Raw genomic sequence first — 22,615 nt, 5'->3', positions numbered from 1 at the left:
CAGACTGTAGTGGCCACGGGCTGGTTTGGAGATGAAAATATTGAGTGGCCTATTATAATTATCAAACGGCCACAAAGACGCCAAATTAGTATCTCCAGCTACGACTGGAGGCAAGCTCTCAGGGGAAGATATATGATTATGTACAATAAAAGGTTTAGTGTCTTTGCAAAGCAGCAACACAATGGGGAGATTCAGCAGTAGTCAAAAGCCCCAGGAGAACTCTCCAGTCAAGTTTGTGAACAAGCTGCAAGCTCGGAGATTGCGTTCCAGCTGTCACTCACTCCCGTTCAGCCCTTCTCGGCGGCTCGGGCCAGTGTTTGTGCTGATCAAGCTTACAGATAAAACAAAACTTGCATTTCTATCGTACTTTTCACAGCCTCAGGACAATGTGATTGCACGAGAGAGAGGGTACAGGAGGAGATTGACAAGGATGTCGCCGGGACTGGAGAAGTTTAGCTATGAGGAAAGATTGGATCGGCTGGGGTTGTTTTCTTTGGAACAGAGGAGGCCGAGGGGAGACCTCACTGAGGCGTATACAATTATGAGAGGCCCAGATAGAGTGGATATGAAGGATCTATTTCCCTTAGCAGAGAGGTCAATAACCAGGGGACATAGATTTAAAGTAATTGGTAGAAGGATTAGAGGGGAGATGTGGAGATTTTTTTTCACCCAGAGGGTGGTGAGGGTCTGGAACTCACTGCCCGAAAGGGTGGTAGAGGCAGAAACCCTCACCGCATTTAAAAAGTACTTGGATATGCACTTGATAGGGCTACGGACCAAGAGCTGCAACGTGGGGTTTGGATGGATAGCTCTTGGTCGGCCAGCATGGACACGATGGGCCGAATGGCCTCCTTCTGTGCTGTAAACGTCTAATGATTATATGACATCCCAAAGCACTTTACAGCCGATGAAGTACTTTTTGAAGTGTAGTCACTGTTGTAATGTGTGAAACACAGCAGCCAATTTGCGCACAGCAAGCTCCCACAAACAGCAATGTGATAACGAGCAGATCATCTGTTTTAGTGATGGAGTGGGACTGTGAAGCCACAACCTTCTGACCCAGAGGTGAAAGGTCACCCACTGCACCACAACTGCTGTGCAATGGAACACGTCCTCTTCCCCAACTCCAGAAACCCAGCATCCGTATTAAACACTCCCAGGCAAGGCACGCCACTGCCCCGTACATAACAAAGCGCCAGGTATTCTGTACTGACCCAGCCACACCCTGCATTAGCACAGTCTCTCTGCAGGATATAGGCAACGTAAATTAGTGCCGAATCCGGAACAGTGAAAAAAGGATTCAGTCGTGTCGTTATTCTGGCACAGTCCCCAACATTTAAAGCGTCCGTCTTTAAAACAGGCATTCACTTAGAGCCCAAATAAACGATAACCATTTACCCATTTGCATTAACGTCCATTTCAAAGTCATCCCCTCCAGCGTCTTAAAAAGTGTCCCCTTTATTTCAGGCAGAATCAGCTGCACTTACTCATTAGTTTGCACCTCGGTAAGTAAAAAGACTTGCATTGCTATAGCGCCTTTCATGACCACCGGACGCCCCAAAGTGCTTTGCAGCCAATGAAGTACTTTTGAAATGTAGTCACTGTTGTGATGCAAGAAACGCGGCAGCCAATTTACGCACAGCAAGCTCCCACAAACAGTAATGTGAATGATGTTGATTGAGGGATAAATATTGGCCCTAGGACACTGTGGATAACTCTCCTGCTCATCTTCGAAATAGTGCCAGGGGATCTTTTGCGTCCACCTGAGAGCAGACCGGGCCTCGGTTTAACATCTCTTCTGAAAGACAGCACCTCTAACAGCGCAGCACTCCCTCAGCACTGCACTGGGAGTGTCAGCCTAGATTTATGTGCCCACATTCCTGGAGTGGGACTTGAACCTACAAACTTCTGACTCACTGAGCCATGCCTGAAAAAGAAGAGAAAGACTTGGATTTATATTTCACGACCTTCCGACGTCCCAAAGCGTTTTACAGCCAATGAAGTACTTTTTGAAGTGCAGTCACAGTTGTAATGTAGGAAGATATATATACACACACAGCAGACACCTCAAAGTGTTGGAGCAGTACCAACAACGGTGTCTCCACAAGATCCTGCAAATCCCCTGGGAGGACAGATGCACCAACGTCAGTGTTCTCGATCAGGCCAACATCCCCAGCATCAAAGCACTGACCACACTCGACCAGCTCCTTGTGTAGGGCACAGTGCAACATCCTCACCAACACCTGGGGGTCCCTGGCCAAAGACTGTCCTAAGTGGAGGAAGAGCATCCGGGAGGACGCTGAGCACCTCGAGTCTCGTCGCCGAGAGCATGCAGAAATCAAGCGCAGGCAGTGGAAGGAGTGTGCGGTAAACCAGTCCCACCCACTCTTTCCTTCAACCACTGTCTGTCCCACCTGTGACAGAGATTGTAATTCCCGTATTGGACTGTTCAGTCACTTTTGGAGCGGAAGCAAGTCTTCCTCGATTTTGAGGGACTGCATATGATGATGACGACGACGTGTTTCTGACTTTCAACTGCTAAACATCAGAAGTCGAATTTGGTGTTACCGTGCCTTTGCCATTTGCCTGTATTCAAATCGTTGCATTTTGCCACAGAAATCAAAGCTCTCCTTGGAGTTGCACAGTTTTGGCCAGGCCCTTCGCAGTGTTTGGAAGTTTAAATGATGCCCGGGATCCGGCACTGCGGGCCTGCACCACCGAATGGACTTGATAGATTATTTCAAAAAAGTAGATTTTAAATCTGAATAGCCGGTGAACGCAAGAATTAGGAGCAGGAGTCGGCCATACGACCCCTCGAGCCTGCTCCACCATTCAATGAGATCATGGCTGATCATCGCCCTCAACTCCACTTTCCCGCCCGATCCCCATATCCCTCGATTCCCATAGAGTCCAAAAATCTATCGATCTCAGCTTTGAATATACTCAGCAATTGAGCCTCCACAGCCCTCTGGGGCAGAGGATTCCAAAGATTCACAGCCCTCCGAGTAAAGAAATTCTTCCTCATCTCAGTCCTAAATGAGACTATGCCCCCTGATTCTAGACTCTCCAGCCCGGGGGAAACATCCTCACAGCATCTACCCTGTTAATTCCCCTCAGAATCTTGTATGTTTCAATGAGATCATCTCTCATTCTTCTAAACTCCAGAGAGTATTGGGTCAATCTACTCAATCTCTCCTCATAGGACAACCCTATTATCCCAGGAATCAATCTAGTGAACCTTTGTTGCACCCCCTTTAAAAGGCAAATATATCTTACCTTAGGTACCAAGACCAAAACTGTACACAGTACTCTAGGTGTGGTCTCATCGAGGCCCTGTATAATTGCAGTAAGACTTCCTTAGTCTTGTACTCCAACCCACTTACAATAAAAGCCAATGTACCATTGGCCTTCCTAATTGCTTGTTGATTGCGAAGACGGTGAGGAGAGTCCCATCGCTATTCGTGTCCCCAAAACTGGATACTGTGTGGAGGAAGTGGAAAATAAATCAGCCAGAATAACCGCACCTGGTCCCTGCCCAGTGACAGACGGATGACGAGAGGACCTGGTTTGTATCGGATGTCCCCATGAGGCCAGTCACTGACAAGGCTACATGAAGAATAAGACACTTTGCTGCGATACCAAGGGGTAGCTGGCCACTTGGAGCATCTGCACCCCTCCCAGCACGAGTCAGCATCTTCAGGAGAGGAGGAGAGAAAAGGTGTGCCGATAATGAACATGTTGGGATGGTATTCCTCTCCCCGTCATTTTAACTTTTAAAACAGGCACATCCCCTGGAAGAAAATTGCATTAACACAGCACATCACCACAGCGCTCAATAGGACCTCAGGTACAATTGCGCTGCCAACTGCAGCAACAAAGTTTCTACACAGAAAGATCCCACAAAGAACAATACAGGGAATAGAAAGAAAGTACTTGCATTTCTATAGTGCCTTTCACAACCTCAGGGCGACCCAAAGCACTTGCACTGAGTCCCGCTCACCCATCAACCCCTGTGCTCGCTGCCCCATGTCCTAATTCGCACCAAGTCCCGCTCACCCATCACCCCCTGTGCCCCGTGCCCTAACTCGCACCAAGTCCCATTCACCTATCACCCCCTGTGCCCCGTGTCCTAACTCGCACCAAGTCCCACTCACCCATCACTCCCTGTGCTCGCTGACCGTGTCCTAACTCGCACCAAGTCCTGCTCACCCATCACCCTGTGCTCGCTGACCATGTCCTAACTCGCACTAAGTCCTGCTCACCCATCACCCCCTGTGCTCGCTGACCTACATTGGCTCCCAGTTAAGCAACGTCTCAATTTCAAAATTCACATCCTCGTGTTCAAATCCCTCCATGGCCTCATCCCTTCCCTATCTCTATAACCTCTTCCAGCCCCACAACGCTACAAGATACAATTCTGGCCTCTTGATCATCCCGTATTGCCATCACTCCACCATCGGTGGCCGTGCCTTCTGTTGCCTCAGCCACGGGCTCTGGAACTTCCTGCCTAAACCTGCCAAGTTGGTCTTTACAGCCAAAGAGGTAATTTTGACGGGCAGTCACTGTTGTAATGTAGCAATGGCTAGTTGATGTAGGAGTGACGAGTTAGTGTACCTTTGGCAGTCTTGGTTGAGAGGGGAACATGGGCCAGGATAGTTCCTTACTCTTCTTGCAATCATACCTCAGTTTAAAGTCTCATCGGAAGAACAAAATGCAGCACCCAGTTAGTCCTGGAGCGGGGCGTGAATCCACGATGGAGGAACTGATTCCACCAACTGTGCCAAGTCTCCTGTTAATCCATTATGTTGTGGTTCAGAAAAAAATAATCACCATGGATTCCTTAAGCAGCTATGGGCAGAACTTGTGATTTGCAAAATAGCAGGGGCCGTTTGTGGATGAATACCATATCATAAAATAACAAAATGAAAGAGTCTGAAATGCAGTAAAGTTTTTTTATTCGGAAGCACTTGTAACAACAGAACCAGCCATTTACATAGTGAGTGGTGTTCACTGTATAAATAGATAGATAGAAAGACTTGCATTTATATAGCGCCTCTCATGACCTCAGGACAGCCCAAAATGTTTTACAGTCAAATAAGTACTTTTGAAGTCACTGTTGTAATGTAGGAAATAGAGAACAGATAAAAGGAAGAGAGGAAATAAAAACTGAATTGAAATAAATGGAGAGAGGAAAGAACATATAAAAGACTTAATACGGGACGAGTTGGCCGAGCCTGCAGCACAAGCTGTATTCAGCTCATGAGGTGGATGAGCCCAACGAGCTTCCGTCTGCCACTGCCCCCTTTCATGCTCTTATTAAATATCTTCACTCAAAAACTTTTAAAACGACAGATTGAAGAGTAACAAGAGGCTAATTGGAGCCAGACTGAAGGTCATCTGGGGAGAAATATGGTAAGGACAAGGGAGTGTAATTTAAGCCAGTTGTGCAGAGAGGCTGCAGTGCAGCACGTTGGAGCAACCTTTATTGAGAAGGGGTTTCGGGTCAAGTGGGACCCACCACTCCGAGTGATGCTGCTCTTGGCTAATTGCTGCAGCTGTCTGATAACTTCTTTCTGGAATGCTGGCCAAAACAGAGTTTGGACCCAGATCAATTTCCACATCTGTGGAAAAATAACTACACTTCATCGCTCTTCTAATGGAGATGTATTAGAAGAGCTGAAGATCTTGCCCTTGGAACCGTTGAGGACCTTCTCGTCTCCATTAGTATTCTAAATTCTTCCCTATGCCTTGATCCAGTGAGAAATAAGCCTTGCATTTCTAGCATCTTTCACAACATCAGGGTGTCCCGCAAAGTAGTTTTTGTATCGAAGTATAGTCGGTGTTGTAATGTAGGAAACGCGGCAGCCAATTTATGCACAGCAAGCTCCCACAAACAGCAATGTGGTCTTTCCATCAACTCGCTATGGACTAAACTCACATGGGGAAAACATGTGATCCCTGTGGATCTCCCTATCTAGAGATTCTGGCATCCTGCATTACAACAGTAACTACAAATCATAAAGTACTTCATTGGCTGTAAAGCACTTTGGGACGTAGCTGAGGTCATGAAAGGTGCTATATAAAGGCAAGTCTTTGCTTTCTGTTGCTTGGGGGTGGTGAAAGTCATGCTTCACTGCACATCAAGCATCAAGGCAGTTAGTGCAGAGTTCTAATTCCATTTCTCGCTCCACTTTAAATGCATTCTCAAGCCCATCATTATTGCAAGGGGGATGGAGTATAAAAGCAGAGATGTCCTGCTACAGTTGCACAGGGTATTGGTGAGGCCACACTTGGAGTACTGCGTGCAGTTTTGGTCTCCTTATTTAAGGAAGGATAAGAACATAAGAAATAGGAGCAGGAGCAGGCCATACGGCCCCTCGAGCCTGCTCTGCTATTTAATACGATCATGGCTGATCCGATCATGGACTCAGGTCCACTTTCCTGCCCGCTCCCCATAACCCCTTATTCCCTTTTCGTTTAAGAAACTGTCTATTTCGGTCTTAAATTTATTCAATGTCCCAGCTTCCACAGCTCTCTGAGGCAGCGAATTCCACAGATCTACAACCCTCCGAGAAGAAATTTCTCATCTCAGTTTTAAATGGGTGGCCCCTTATTCTAAGATCATGCCCTCCAGTTCGAGTCTCCCCAATCAGTGGAAGCTGCGTCATTGAATAAATTTATAGCAGAGATAGACAGTTTCTTAAACGATAAAGGGAATAAGGGGTTATGGGGAGCGGGCAGGGAAGTGGACCTGAGTCCATGATCAAATCAACCATGATCTTATTAAATGGCGGAGCAGGCTCGAGGGACCAAATAGCCTACTCCTATTTCAAGTCGGCATTTCATTCCCTGCTCCAAATCTGTCGATTCATCGCTCAGTGTCCATTTCTATTGGTGAAACACCTTGGGACCCATCCTCATGTCATGGGTTCATTGTCCCATGTCATGGGTCAGATGTGTGGAGCAGAACGGACGCGAATCTTTTGGTCCTCCGACCGCTGGGGGCGCCGAACGCCCTCCTCCTTCAGTCCCACGACTGCTCCTGAACACATCGAATATCGTTGGCAATAAAAATGTGAAAGGCCGAGAAAGTTAATGCAAAAAAACCCGACCTGAAATGATTTTAATGTGAGCAGGAGCCGGCTCGAAGCGGCGGCGGGCTCCACCGTGGCCGCGAGCGCGCATGCGTACGGACCGCTGCTTAGTGGTGACCGCGCATGCGCACGAGCCAGAAATGGGAACGAGCCGCCATGCGCATGCGCCGCCAGTCGCTGCGTCTGTCGTGTTTTTTTTTGCCGCAGAAGCGAGCGAGCAGCGCGGGCCGAAGCAGCGAGCGGATTCAATGACCTTACCCACCGTTTAACTATGCAGTCCTGTCAGCTCCACAGAAAGTAAGTGTCCGCTCGGCGTCCGAGGCTCCAGCCGCGTCTTTTTTCCCTCCCCCTTCCTCTCTCTCTCTCTCTCTCATTTTATATTCTTGAGGCGGCGTCGGACGCCTAACAAAAGAGGGGGCGGGCGCCGGGGCAACCGGGCCGGCCGGCGGAAGTCCCGCCCTTCCCTCGACGCCGATTGGTCAGCCGTGCCCTCAACGGGCGGGGCGCCGCCGCCAGAGCCGATTCGCCATTGGTCGGGCGCCTCTGTCCATCACCCCAGCTGCCGCCTTGTTTCCGGCAGGGAGTTGAGCTGAGAGGATTTTTTTTTGGTTGCTTTCTCTCTCTCTCTCTCGTTCTCTCAAAGTGTCCCCAAATTAAATTTATTATCACACGGTGTGGGGGGGGGGAATTAAAAAAAAAAAAAATATTAATGCCTTCGAACGAGGAAAAGCAAGCGCCGCCGGCCTTGTCGTATGGAGGTTGCAGCCTTTACAGAAAATATCTCCGAGTAAGAATCCGCCAGTTGTCTCTATTTAACTTTTTAAATGTCTGAAATTCTCAAATTCGCACCCAGAACGTTTTAAATATATAGTTATTTGCGGGGGGGGAGGATTGTAACTCAATGGGGCGAAGATTGCTGCAAATGGCAAACTCGCAGCTGTGGCAACTGTTGTCATTTTTTTAATCATATGTGGGGGAAAAAAATGCCCAAGTATTAAAAGTTAACTTTAAAAAAAAAAAAATATATATATATATCTATAAACTCTTATTTTTGAGGTAATTTAAGAAAAAAAAATAGGGAATGGGAGTCATAATTCGTCTTAAAAATCCGGTCTGTGAGGCGTCAGGCTGCGCTTTGTGTGTGTGTGAAATTTCTCTCTGATGTCAAGGCTTTTTAATATATAAAAGGGAAGCTTAAGAGACTGCTATTTAAATGCAGTATTTCAAGGGGGTGGGTTGGTGTGTGCTCTGCAAAATCTTTATTAAACCAGAGCCGTCTGTCCATGTCACACGAAGATTAATGTGGGGAGAGGGAGGCGGAGGGGGACACACAGAGAAATCGCTGCTTGATTTGAATTGCCAGCTCTTTTCATCTGCGATCCTGAGAGATTGTGGTGTTAGGCGGTGGCATAACCTTGTGGCTGATGCACGGTTTAATCAGTGGAGGCAATCTGCAATCTTTACAGTGCGCCATTGTTACAAAGGCATTTCCCCCCCCCCCCTCCTCTCTCTTCCCTTACTGTTTTTAAAACCAGTTTATCTTGAATTGATTAGCAGAGAATCCGGCGTGACTAATCATTTGCGCAGAACGGCAGCGGTTGTCATTAGTTATATCCCCCCCCTCTCTTTCCTCACCACCCATCGCATCCCCAGAGAATAACAATTAATTGTGGTCGTGCGACATTATTGTACTTTCAATGCGTGTCCTCACCTACCCCCCCCCCCCGCAACCCTTTTTCAGTTCTAAAAGGACAAAACACATGGAAATGAGGTAATGTGGGACGAAATGAAGAGCTGCGGATTAATTTGCTTTTTTTAAACAAGAGGAAATAAAATCGTGAACATGAGAACGAAGTTCCAGAAGAAGCTGCTCGTTATGAGGCCGATGAGTAGATGGAGACTGTGTTATCTTTTGCAAGGGGAGATAAGAGAATGGATTGCTGGCCTGTTTCTGAACCCTGTTTTTAATGAGCTGGTTGCTAGGCACATTTCATCTCGATCAGTTTAATCCTCAAGATGTCGTTTACACGGCCTGCACTTTGTGATGCCGGGTAATACATGCAACTTACTCACATTAAGACTTTCTGTGCAGCCAGCGATTGAGCAGTTTTGGGAGGCCTTCAGATGTGCAAACCATGCACTTAAATCTTAAGCTGTAATATAAATTTCAGTGGACGTTGTAAGTGTTTTGGTTGACTTGTCTTATAATTATGTTGACGTTTAAAAAAACATTCTTGCACTAAAATTACTTTTGTTTCTAACTGCTTGCACATTTAACTAATTGGGCTAATTAAAGTGAGGGGACAGTAATTTTCTAGGGAGTTAGATTTTACGTAAATGTTTTCTGATTGTTCCCATGTGGCTGAGTTTTAAAAAAAAAATAATGTTTAAACTTTGGTTTCAATTTTTGAAGTTCATTCATGTTGTCCATTTATATTTTCTCCTTTTGTGCTGAGGTATAATTTACTCCCAAAGCACCTGTTTCGCTCCAAGCTTTTATTAAATTACTGAAGAGCTGTTTGTGTCATCTATATTTGAGGTCTAGTTTTTAAAGTAAGCTGAATAAACAAGTGACAGTTTTGATCTGTGCTAGAGACCGATCTTTTACCAGGAGTGAGCTGGCAAAAGCTATTCTGCCAGCTATATTGTACAGTTTACCAGTTAAAGTTTAATAGTGCTGCAACAGCATTTCCATGTCTTAGTGAGGTACTGGAGCAAAGTGTGCTGTAAATTTTGAGTACATAAATGAGTACCAGTCTCCTCCAGAATTCCAATGCAAAAAGATAATGGCTGTTGAGAATTTACTAATTCCCAGCCGCTATTCTCAGCAGTGCCACAAGGAAAGGATGCTGCGTCTGTTGGTAAGGTGCAGTTAGTTTGTCAACACGTCATTCTCTCCAGATTTGATTATACTGCAATCCAATCTTTTTGCCATTTGTGAATTAAAGTTACGGCTGATAGGAAACCGAAATATTGTGATTCCACCGGACAGTTGGAAGACAGTTTGAGTTGTTAGTACATGTTTAGCACGTAACTCATGTCCTCATGGGACTCAAAGCTGAGGGCGCCGAGGCAGCAAACCGTTCTGAGTCTCTTGTTCATGTGATCCTATCAAAGATCAACTCCATCTTCTCTAAAGGGAGGCCTGGTAATACTGAATTAACTTTCTTCTCTCCATTTCCTCTGTCCCGGGGGTGTGTGGTGGTGGTGGTGGTGGTGGGGGATGCAGAATTTAGAATATCACACCATAATGTTTCGCTAATCTGGCACTAATCCAACTTGGTTTTTTATTTTACACGCAGCCTTTTAAAAATTCTGAGTCCACTATAATGCACATCCTAACCCATCTCTGGGGAAAATTGGCATTGAGCAAGATACAGCTTGATCGAAGGGTACTTTAATCCGGTATCCTAGTCAGGAGGTCAGTCTGTCCCAATTAAATGGGTGGGTTGGAGTTTACCGAAGCTGGAATTTCTGATTTGAGTGTTACTAACTGTGCCCCTGGCTCTTGAGTCAAATCTTGATAAATGCCAATTTTCTGAGATGTTGCATGAATTTCATTGATTTAGAATTTCAGAAGATAGCACTTGCAATAAAACCCACAGGCTCTGTGTGTTCATTGCTGAATGAAAACACTTTTTTTTGTTTCCATTTTTCCCCATTATCTCTTCTTTTCAAAGTGGCAGGTGACTGGCTGCTCACGAGTGCACCAAAAATTCCACCCTTTCAGCCTCTTTAATTTCATCCTTCCAGAATACAACTCAACTGCTTTCCCATCACAGCGTTCAGCTTTTTCCTAATTGAGTTTAGTGTCGAGCCCATCTGGCCTAGGGTCTGCCCAAGTTTATTTGTCACTGCGCCAATCCTGGTATTAGCAGGTTTTTGATTATTTTTGGGGGAGGGGGATCCAAAGCCAAAGCCAAGTGTGATCCTGTCCACTCAGCACACTCTCGTAGGGGTCACTGGACAACAATCTGGAGTCCTTCCCTGTCCCACTTCTTGTCCAAAGGCATTGAAACCGGACCACACAATGCAGTCACCATATACATGTTACAGCACCAAGAGGGTTTACTGTGATTGAAAGGCTGCATTAGAGGGAGCAGCATGCGGTGGCCCAGCACGGTCCCGGCCTGCAATACCATCAGCAGGCCGGTTCTATCAGAGGGAACAGCGTGCAGCGGCATATCACTGCAGGAGGGCGACGGCTGCAAGTCAGGTCGCTGATTGCAGTGCGGGCGGGCACGGCAGGAGGGGCGAAGGAGCGACAAGAGTCCGTCGAAGGAAGTGACCGGGGCCCAGGAGTGGCATGAGTCTGCGACCCAGAAGAGGCGAGGGCCCAGGGTCAGCACGGGCCAGCCCACACTGCTATATGTGTGCGCTCTAGGTCCGTGCAGCAGAGCTGGTCTCCAGTCATCTTGGGTAATCCTTGCCAGTGGACCAAGACCTAGCTCTGTCCAGCCTGTGGGGCGGCTAGTGTGCAACGGCCACCCCACGTTAAAAAAAAAAAATCCAAGCACCGGCATCTTCCACCCTCCAAGATGTAGTTTGGGATCTGGAATATTAGGTCCTTCATTGAAACACCTGTGAACTCATTCCTTTATGGCGTGGAAGCAAGTCATCCTTGCTTTGAGCGACTGCCTATGATGATGATGATGGTTACAGCACCGCAACAGGCCATTGGCCTGACTGGTTTATCCTCCACACAAGCCTCCTGTCATCTCACCCTACTCCTTTCTCCCTCATGCACTTACCTATTTTCCCCTTAAATGCCACTGTACTATTCGCCTCAACTGCTCCCTGTGGTAGCGAGTTCTGCTTTCTCGCCTCCCTCTGGGAAAAGAAATTTCTCCTGAGTTCCTTATCATAGAATGGTTACAGCACAGGAGGCCGGTCGGGACCGTGCTGGCTTTCTGCAAGAGCACTTCAACCAGTCCCACTCCCCCGCCCTTTCCCCGTAGCCCTGCAAATATTTTTCCTTCAGATACTTATCCAACTCCCTTTTGAAAGCCACGATTGAGTCTGCCTCCAGCATCCTTGGATTCCTTAGTGACGATCTTATATTTATGGTCCCTAGTTTTAGAGTACCCCACAAGTGGAAACATCTCTATGTCTACCCTATCAAATTTAGAGAAAAGTCCCAGCTTGTTCAGTCTTTGTTGATGGTTATAACCTCTCAGCTCTAGTAACATCCACATAAATCTTTTTTGATTATCCATTGAGTCATCAAAGAATCCTTTATTTATTTCCTTCACTTTAATCTGTCACTTACCATGCTGCCCGATGCCATGTTGCTCATGAATATGGACGTGCTTCTACCGTTGTAATATCAGAACAGCTGCAGTAGCTTCCTGCTTGAATACAAACTGATTTTATTCTAAAACAAACTGGATTTTTAACCACAATACAAGGATTGGAGGGAGCCCAAATTGATTTATTTTGCACTGCCTGTATAGAAGTCAATTTTCAAGTTATTTGAAACTTCCATATAGGCTGCAGTGGGGAAAACTGATAAATTTGCACTATTTCTGGTTTACCCTGTATAATCCTCTGGAAATCCATTAAAACACTTTTAATATTACAAATAAATCTCTCTCTCACGGTGGAATTTTTTCTGCTTGGGTCAGGAGTTTTGCATCCTGAGAGTGAATAAAAAGTGATTTAGTACACCAGACGTTCTGTACTTGGATCATGTAGTTGTTAATAATTAACCAACATTTCAGATTTAAAATGCAGAAATTATAACTGGCTTCTCAAACCTTTTCCAAAACCTGCTGTGACTTGGAGCCAGAGCATTGGGCTTAATTTGTTGCAGCTCAAAATGTGGGGCACCAGCCTTGGGGGACAGGCAGGCAGGCAGAGACCAAGGCATTCAGAAAGAAGATTGAGCCTCGACCCATTGGATTTTAGAAGAATGAGAGGTGATCTTATTGAAACGTAGAAGATTCTGAGGAGGCTTGATGGGGTGGATGCTGAGAGGATGTTCCCCCCCCCCCCCCCCGGTGGGGGAATCTAGAACTAGGGGGCATAGTTTCGGAATAAGGGGTCGCCCATTTAAAACGGGAGACGCGGAGGAATTTCTTCTGAGGGTCGTGAATCTTTGGAATTCTCCATCCCAGAGAGCAGTGGAGGCTGGGTCATTGAATATATTTAAGGTGGAGATACAGATTTTTGAATGATAAGGGAGTGATTATCATCATAGGCAGTCCCCCTCAGGATGCAAAACTCCTGACCCCAAGCAGAAAAAAATTCTACCATGTGAAGGAGATTTATTTGTAATAAGTGTTTTCTTGGATTTCCAGGGAGGGAGACTTGCTTACACACTCACAATGAGTTCTCAGGTGATTGTACACTCCAAGACAGGACTTAGTCTCTGTCACAGGTGGGACAGACAGTGGTTGAAGAAAAGGGTGGGTGGGGAGACTGGTTTGCCGCACGCTCTTTCCGCTGTCTGCGCTTGATTTTTGCATGCTCTCGGCGACGAAACTCGAGGTGCTCAATGCCTGTGCAGAACAAAGGAAATTAGGGATAGTGTTAAATCCAAGGAAGAGGCATATAAATTGGCCAGAAAAAGCAGCAAACCTGAGGACTGGGAGAAATTTAGAATTCAGCAGAGGAGAACAAAGGGTTGAATTAAGAGGGGGAAAATAGAGTCCGAAAGTAAGCATACAGGGAACATAAAAACTGACTGAAAAATCTTCTATAGATATGTGAAGAGAACAAGATTAGTGAAGACAAATGTAGGTCCCTTGCAGTCAGAATCAGGTGAATTTATAATGGGGAACAAAGAAATGGCAGACCAATTGAACAGATACTTTGGTTCTGTCTTCACTAAGGAAGACACAAATAACCTTCTGGAAATACTAGGGGACCGAGGGTCTAGATAGAAGGAGGATCTGAAGGAAATCCTTATTAAGGAAATTGTGTTAGGGAAATTGATGGGATTGAAGGACGATAAATCCTCAGGGCCTGATAGTCTGCATCCGAGAGTACTTAAGGAAGTGGCCCTCGAAATAGTAGATGCATTGGTCATCATTTTCCAACATTCTATAGACTCTGGATCAGTTGTTATGGATTGGAGGGAAGCTAATGTAACCCCACTTTTTAAAAAAGAGGGGAGAGAGAAAACAGGAATTATAGACCAGTTAGCCTGACATTGGTGGTGGGGAAAATGTTGGAATCAATTATTAAAGATGAAATAGCAGCACATTTGGAAAGCAGTGACAGGATCGGTCCAAGTCAGCATGGATTTATGAAAGGGAAATCATGCTTCACAAATCTTCTAGAATTTTTTGAGGATGTAACGAGTAGAATGGACAAGGGAGAACCAATGAATGTGGTGTATTTGGATTTTCAAAAGGCTTTTGACAAGGTCCCACACAAGAGATTAGTGTGCTAAGTTAAAGCACATGATATTGGGGGTAATGTATTGATGTGGATAGAGAATTGGTTGGCAGATAGGAAGCAAAGAGTGGGAATAAACAGGTCCTTTTCAGAATGGCAGGCAGTGTCTAGTGGGGTACCGCAAGGTTCAGTGTTGGGACCCCAACTATTTACACTATACATCAATGATTTAGACAAATGAATTGAGTGTAATATCTCCAAGTTTGCAGATGACACTAAGCTGGATGGCAGTGTGAGTTGTGAGGAGGATGCTAAGAGGCTACAGGGTGACTTGGGTTAGGTGAATGGGCAAATGCATGGCAGATGCAGTATAATGTAGATAAATGTGAGGTTATCCACTTTGGTGGCAAAAACAGGAAGGCAGAATATTATCTGAATGGTGACAGTTTAGGAAAAGGGGAGGTGCAATGAGACCTGGGTGTCATGGTACATCAGTCAGTAAAAGTTGGCATGCAGGTACAGCAGGTGGTGAAGCCATGTTGGCCTTCATAGCGAGAGGAGTTGAGTTTTGGAGCAGGGAGGTCTTACTGCAGTTGTTCAGGGCCTTGGTGAGGCCACACCTTGAATATTGTGTACAGTTTTGGTCTCCTAATCTGAGGAAGACATTCTTGCGATTGAGGGAGTGCAGCAAAGGTTCACCAGACTGATTCCTGGGATGGCAGGACTGACATATGAAGAAAGACTGGATTGACGAGGCTTATCACTGGAATTTAGAAGAATGAGAGGGGATCTCATAGAAGCGTATAAGATTCTGACGGGACTGGACAGGTTAGATGCAGGAAGAATGTTCCTGATGTTGGGGAAGTCCAGAACTAGGGGTCACAGTCTAAGGATAAGGGGTAAGCCATTTAGGACTGATGAGGAAAAACTTCTTCACTCAGAATTGTGAACCTGTGGAATTCTCGATCACAGAAAGTTGTTGAGGCCAGTTCGTTAAATATATTCAAAAGGGAGTTAGATGTGGCCCTTGCGGCTAAAGGGATCAAGGGGTATGGAGAGAAAGCAGGAATGGGGTACTGAAGTTGCACGATCAGCCATGATCATATTGAATGGCGGTGCAGGCTTGAAGGGCCGCATGGCCTACTCCTGCACCTATTTTCTATGTTTGTATGCTCTTCTTCCATTTAGGGTGGACTTGGGCCAGGGATTTCTAGGTGTCAGTGGGGAGGCATTGAGGGTGTCCTTGAAACATTTTCTCTGGGAGGATAGACGCACCAACGTCAGTGTTGTCGATCAGGCTAACATCCGCAGCGTCGAAGTGCTGACCACATTCGACCAGCTCCGTTGGGCGGACCACATTGTCCGCATGTCCGACCCGAGTCTCCCAAAGCAAGCGCTCGACTTTGAACTCCGACACAGCAAGGCAGTGAAGGGTTATGGGGAGCGGGCAGGGAAGTGGAGTCGAGGCCAAGATCAGATCAGCCATGATCTTATTGAATGGTGGAGCAGGCCCGTGGAGGCCAAATGGATGACTCCTGCTCCTATTTCTTATGTTATAAAAAGAAAACATATAGCTTTAGTGAATTCCTTGAAATAAAGGAAAGGGAAAATATGAAGGAGCTCATCCCTGTGTATCAGCTGCCTGGCAGAGGAAAGGGGTCAGGCTGCACATCTGAGTACATTGTAAGTGTCTACGATCTTCCGACTGAACCCCATGCAAGCCTACGGTGATCCTACAAAACTATTTGATTAAGTGCATGGGTTGTCTCATGGGAGTAGGAAACGTTTTAAGAAATGCTTGTTTAAACAGTGTTTGTTCAAAATATAGAAAAATGTACCCGACCCCATCATTGAATACCAAAGCCAACGAACTATATACTGAGACCCTTCAGTATAAAGCTGAGACGTTCAATGTTTTGGCAAATTTGACATTGTTCTCCTTTATTTTGAGAAGAATTCCTGCATTGGTTACGTAGCATCTTCCAGCAGTAAGGTCCATTGTTTTCAGTAACTGAATAGAATTGTAGGTCAGACTGTAAGCTGAAAGAACCTTGCAGTTCCAAGTCCTAATTCCAAAATGGTAGCCCTGACGATGTGAAGAATGGATCCAAAATGACCCAATTGTTGGGCAAGGAGTTCTACTTCTGATCGTGATCCCTGCGGGAATGTGTGTGCATGGGATTGAATTTGGCTGTGACCTCCTCTCCAACTCATGGTTTGTATATGATAACCCTTTGGGTACAGGGGAAGGATCACACCTTGGATGATGTACCAAAGACCCCTGCTGCCCTTGGGATGAACCCAAGCATGAGTTACTGCCTTCATATACATGTGTGTGTGTGATGTGTATTGTTCAGCAATGGTCATGGCATCAAATCACATGCTTTACGCAGGCTTAAAGCTCTTTTTAAAAAAAAAAATGCGGATCTGAAAACATCCGTTTTTTGGAAAGGTCCTTATTTTCCGGGATTGTAGCCACTCAAGAGCTTTACTGGGTGTGCAGAATTATGAAAAGTGATTTCTGACCAACAAAAAATATTTCGATAGTGCCTTCCAAGGTGCTTCCCAGGAGGATTATCGAACAAAACTTGACACTGAGCCACATGGGATATTCGGACAGGTGACTAAAAGCTTGGTTAAAGAGGGAGCTTTTAAGGAGTGTCTTAAAGGAGAAGAGAGAGGTTTAAGCGGGAATTCCAGAGCTTAGTCAAACTGGTATTTTAGCTGCAGTTGGAACATGTGCAGACTGCAGTATGCGGGCAGCAAATCCTGCTGCATGGTGTCTGCAGAAATTGGATGATTTGTTGCAGGACGCCCATCACTTGCCCTACCCAAAGTGCGGGATACCTGTAGGGTTAGGCAAAGTGCAGGTTTGTATGACTGGTCTCGGTTGCCCATCGAACCATGGGTGCTGCTGTTTGCAGTACAGGAAAGCGGATGGAGAGCTCATATTAGCACAGCTTGCTTTTGTTAGATGTGCCGCATTATTAAGAATTTCTGTTGCATTCTGCAAGCAAGGGCAGGTTGGTTGCCACTGACAACTTGGTGCAAATCCAGGCTAATGTTTAATTACGTATAATTAACTGCGAGCGCAAACTGTAGTTGTAATTATGCAAAACAAATGGCATACGAAGAATAAATACATTGCACTTCTTGGAGTAAAGTCCCCAGGGCCTGGGCTTCATCTAATTCCATAAACAGCGATTCCAGTTTTTTGAAGAAATGAATGTAAAACCATTACAGGGTGCCATTATTCCTGAGTGAGTAATGGCAATTACCAAAATCTATTTGCTGACTGAACAGATATGTAAGGGGAATGAGTAAAGCCACACATGCTGTAAATCTGCAATAACATCCCATTTTGATGGACTCTCATCAGAAACACTACCATCTTTTCAGATACTGTCGAACCTTCTATGTTTTCAGCATTTTCTGTCTTCATTTATAAAAAAAATGTGTATATATATGTACAGGTATTGGAATTGTCGTGTGGCCATTCTGATCAGAACTTCCCTTAAAAAAAGAACCTCGTGAATGTGGGTGTAATGGTAGTTCTGCTGATAATTGCAGAAATCTCTGAAAAAAGCACCTGCCCACAGGAGATTTCCAATACTGATTTAAATCGCCCATTGGCATTTCGGTCTCAAAAGATAACGGCAGCGGGATATTGGTGGTCACCAAATGTGACTCATTTTACTAACAAATCGGCATTAGAACCATTTGTTCTTGCGCAGTGAGTTATGATCTAAATGGTGGAAGCAGATTCAATAGTAACTTTCAAAAGGGAATTGGATAAATACTTGAAAAGGAAACGTATGCAGGACTGTGGGGAAAGAGCGAGGGGGAGTGGGACTAATTGGAGAGCTCTTTCAGAGAGCTGGCACAGGCATGATGGGCCAAATGGCCTCCTGTGCTGTCAGAGTCTATGATTTGCTGGCAAATTAATGCGAAAGTTCATTTTTGTACATTTTTCAAAAAATAGATAATTAGTTTCTCATTGATGGTGGAAAAGAGCATTTGATGGTGACTGAGGATGGGTAATTTAAACATTCAACCTCCAAAACTTGTGTTGAGTAGCAATTTGCTACTCCCAGCAAATTGAACCTTTGTAGATTTTGTTGTTGAAAATTGGTCTCACTGTTATGCAAACACATGCAGTCCATGTTCCCTCTCGGTCGTGCAGCAATGGGTAAGATTTTCTTTTTCTTTTTTATATCAGTAAGTAACCTGTTAACATTGTTGTCGCCAAATTAAGCGTATCTAAGGGTTAAGTCATGGCAGGAGAGCTCGGTCACGTGATATGCTCCTCCTGTACCATGTGGGAACTCGGGGACACTTCCGGTGTCCCTGAAGACTACGTGTGTGGGAAGTGTATCTGCCTCCAGCTCCTGACGGACCGCGTTGCGGATTTGGAACTGAAGGTGGATTCACTCTGGAGCATCCACGATGCTGAGAGTGACGTGAGTAGCACGTGTAGCGAGTTGGTCTTGCCGCAGGTGAAGGGTCCACAGCCAGCTAGGGAATGGAAGACCAGCAGGAAGAGCAGTGCAAGGAAGATAGTGCAGGGGTCCCCTGCAGTCATCCCCCTGCAAAACAGATACACCGCTTTGAGTACTGTTGAGGGGGATGACTCATCAGGGGAGGGCAGCAGCAGCCAAGTTCATGGCACCGTGGCTGGCTCTGTTGCACAGGAAGGCAGGAAAAAGAGTGGGCGAGCGATAGTGATAGGGGATTCAATTGGAAGGGGAATAGATAGGCGTTTCTGCAGCCGCAACCGAAACTCCAGGATGGTATGTTGCCTCCCTGGTGCAAGGGTCAAGGATGTCTTGGAGCGGGTGCAGGACATTCTGAAAAGGGAGGGAGAACAGCCAGTTGTCGTGGTGCACATTGGTTCCAACGACATAGGTTTAAAAAAAAGGGATGAGGTCCTGTGAGACGAATTTAAGGAGCTAGGAGCTAAATTAAAAAGTAGGATCTCAAAAGTAGTAATCTCGGGATTGCTACCAGTGCCACGTGCTAGTCAGAGTAGGAATCACAGGATAGCGCAGATGAATATGTGGCTTGAGCAGTGGTGCAGCAGGGAGGGATTCAAATTCCTGAGGTATTGGAACCGGTTCTGGGGGAGGTGGGACCAGTACAAACCGGACGGTCTGCACCTGGGCAGGACCGGAACCAATGTCCTAGGGGGAGTGTTTGCTAGTGCTGTTGGGGAGGAGTTAAACTAATATGGCAGGATGGGTACCAATGCAGGGAGACAGAGGGAAACAAAAAGGAGACAAAAGCAAAAGACAGAAAGGAGATGAGGAAAAGTGGAGGGCAGAGAAACCCAAGGCAAAAAACAAAGGGCCAATGTACAGCAAAATTCTAAAGGGTCAAAGTGTAATAAAAAGACAAGCCTGAAAGCTCGGTGCCTCAATGCGAGGAGTATTCGGAACCCAGGAGAGGGCTCTGAGCTAGCTAGAGGGGGTGAGAGCGCAGATGAACAGGATCCCAAAAAAGAATGCAAAAGGCAGGAGGCAATAGAGCAGAGTAGCACTGGGGTAAGTGTAAACCACAAGGTGATAGGAAGGGACAATATGTATGAATATAAAGGGGCTGCAGGAGGGGTCAAAACTAAAAATCATGGTTTAAAAACTAGTATTAAAACATTCTACCTAAACGCACGCAGCATTAGAAATAAAGTAAATGAGTTGACGGCACAAATCATTACAAATGGGTATGATTTGGTGGCCATTACAGAAACGTGGTTGCAGGGTGGCCAAGACTGGGAATTAAACATTCGGAAAGATAGACAAGAAGGGAAAGGAGGTGGGGTAGCTCTGTTAATAAAGGATGATATCAGGGCAGTTGTGATAGATGATATTGGCTCTAATGAACAAAATGTTGAATCATTGTGGGTGGAGATTAGAGATAGTAAGGGGAAAAAGTCACTGGTGGGCGTAGTTTATAGGCCCCAAAATAATAACTTCACGGTGGGGCGGACAATAATCAAGGGAATAATGGAGGCATGTGAAAAAGGAATGGTAGTAATCATGGGGGATTTTAACCTACATATCGATTGATCAAATCGCACGGGGTAGCGTGGAGGAGGAATTCATAGCAATGCATACGGGATTGTTTCTTAGAACAGTATGTTACAGAACCTACAAGGGAGCAAGCTATCTTAGATCTGGTCCTATGTAATGAGACAGGAATAATAAACTATCTCCGAGTAAAAGATCCTCTCGGAATGAGTGATCACAGTATGGTTGAATTTGTAATACAGATTGAGGGTGAGGAAGTAGTGTCTCAAACGAGCGTACTATGCTTAAACAAAGGGGACTACAGTGGGATGAGGGCAGAGTTGGCTAAAGTAGACTGGGAACACAGACTAAACGGTGGCACAATTGAGGAACAGTGGTTGACTTTTAAGGAGCTCTTTCATAGTGCTCAACAAAAATATATTCCAGTGAAAAAGAAGGGCGGTAAGAGAAGGGATAACCAGCCATGGATAAACAAGGAAATAAAGAAGAGTATCAAATTAAAAACCAATGCGTATAAGGTGGCCAAGGTTAGTGGGAAACTAGAAGATTGGGAACATTTTAAATGACAGCAAAGAATAACTAAGAAAGCAATAAAGAAAGGAAAGATAGATTACGAAAGTAAACTTGCGCAAAACATAAAAACAGATAGTAAAATCTTTTACCGATATATAAAACGGAAGATAGTGACTAAAGTAAATGTTGGTCCCTTTAGAAGATGAGAAGGGGGATTTAATAATGGGAAATGTGGAAATGGCTGAGACCTTAAACAATTATTTTGCTTCGGTCTTCACAGTTGAAGTCACAAAAACCATGCCAAAAATTGCTGGTCACGGGAATGTGGGAAGGGAGGACCTTGAGACAATCACTATCACTAGGGAGGTCATGCTGGACAGGCTAATAGGACTCAAGGTAGACAAGTCCCCTGATCCTGATGAAATGCATCCCAGGGTATTAAAAGAGATGGCGGAAGTTATAGCAGTTGCACTCGTTATAATCTATCAAAATTCTCTGCACTCTGGGGAGTACCCAGCGGATTGGAAAGCAGCTAATGTAACGCCTCTGTTTAAAAAAGGGGGCAGACAAAAGGCAGGTAACTATAGGCCGGTTAGTTTAACATCTGTAGTGGGGAAAATGCTTGAAGCTATCATTAAGGAAGAAATAGCGGGACATCTAGATAGGAATAGTACAATCAAGCAGACGCAACATGGATTCATGAAGGGGAAATCATGTTTAACTAATTTACTGGAATTCTTTGAGGATATAACGAGCATGGTGGATAGAGGTGTACCGCTGGATGTGGTGTATTTAGATTTCCAAAAGGCATTCGATAAGGTGCCACACAAAAGGTTACTGCAGAAGATAAAAGTACACGGAGTCAGAGGAAATGTATTAGCATGGATAGAGAATTGGCTGGCTAACAGAAAACAGAGAGTTGGGATAAATGAGTCCTTTTTCGGGTTGGAAATCGGTGGTTAGTGGAGTGCCACAGGGATCGGTGTTGGGACCACAACTGTTTACAATATACATAGATGACCTGGAAGAGGGGACAGAGTGTAGTGTAACAAAATTTGCAGATGACACAAAGATTAGTGGGAAAGCGGGTTGTGTAGAGGACACAGAGGCTGCAAAGAGATTTAAGATAGGTTAAGCGAATGGGCTAAGGTTTGGCAGATGGAATACATTGTCGGAAAATGTGAGGTCATCCACCTTGGGGGGAAAAAAACAGTAAAAGGGAATATTATTTGAATGGGGAGAAATTACAACATGCTGCGGTGCAGAGGGACCTGGGGGTCCTTGTGCATGAAACTCTTTTTGGAGTTCACCTGCAAAAACATAAAACATTAAACCGTGCCACCCGACCTGGGTGACACACCAGACATTTACAAGGCCCTTTTTTCCTTTTTTTTTTTTTGTGTTTTTCTTTTTTTTTGTGGTTTTTTTTTTTGGGCGCTAAAATCACATTTTTCCAGTGCCCCCTATAAAAGGGAAGGGGACACTAAAAGCACCGGCAATTAAAACAAATTAAACTTTAAAACGTAAAATCAAATTAAAATTTGGTTGCCGGGCGTGATGATGCACTCCAGTCCCTCCGGTGCCCACCTCTCGCGGAAGGCCGCGAGCGTACCGGTGGACACCGCGTGCTCCATCTCCAAGGAC

At 45.4% G+C, this 22,615-nt stretch overlaps 1 protein-coding gene and 1 long non-coding RNA gene across 6 annotated transcripts in view; one reads left to right on the top strand and one right to left on the bottom strand.

The window, feature by feature from the left end:
* LOC139226282 (uncharacterized) overlaps positions 1 to 7,555 on the bottom strand; it is a 17,016-nt gene extending 9,461 nt beyond the window's left edge. For 2 of the 3 annotated variants that reach the window (XR_011587232.1, XR_011587231.1), the window contains exons 1-2: positions 7,357 to 7,555; positions 3,277 to 3,480 (exon numbers count right to left, since the gene is read on the bottom strand). This is a non-coding gene — a long non-coding RNA (uncharacterized lncRNA). Of the gene's footprint in view, positions 1 to 1,878; positions 1,928 to 3,276; positions 3,481 to 7,356 lie in introns of those variants that run through there. The other variant, XR_011587233.1, reaches the window with a different exon arrangement.
* The window catches only part of fam222ba (family with sequence similarity 222 member Ba), a 50,466-nt gene continuing 35,135 nt past the window's right edge, over positions 7,285 to 22,615 (top strand). Inside the window, exons 1-2 of one of the 3 annotated variants that reach the window (XR_011587230.1) lie at positions 7,285 to 7,391; positions 8,836 to 9,544. The gene's annotated coding sequence lies outside the window, so the exon portion shown is untranslated. Of the gene's footprint in view, positions 7,392 to 7,802; positions 7,882 to 8,835; positions 9,545 to 22,615 lie in introns of those variants that run through there. The other 2 variants (XM_070856922.1, XM_070856923.1) reach the window with 2 other exon arrangements.

The sequence above is a fragment of the Pristiophorus japonicus genome, chromosome 16 (assembly GCF_044704955.1).
Source record: "Pristiophorus japonicus isolate sPriJap1 chromosome 16, sPriJap1.hap1, whole genome shotgun sequence".
Lineage (NCBI taxonomy): Eukaryota > Metazoa > Chordata > Chondrichthyes > Pristiophoridae > Pristiophorus > Pristiophorus japonicus.
This window is presented reverse-complemented; position numbering and strand designations above follow the sequence as displayed.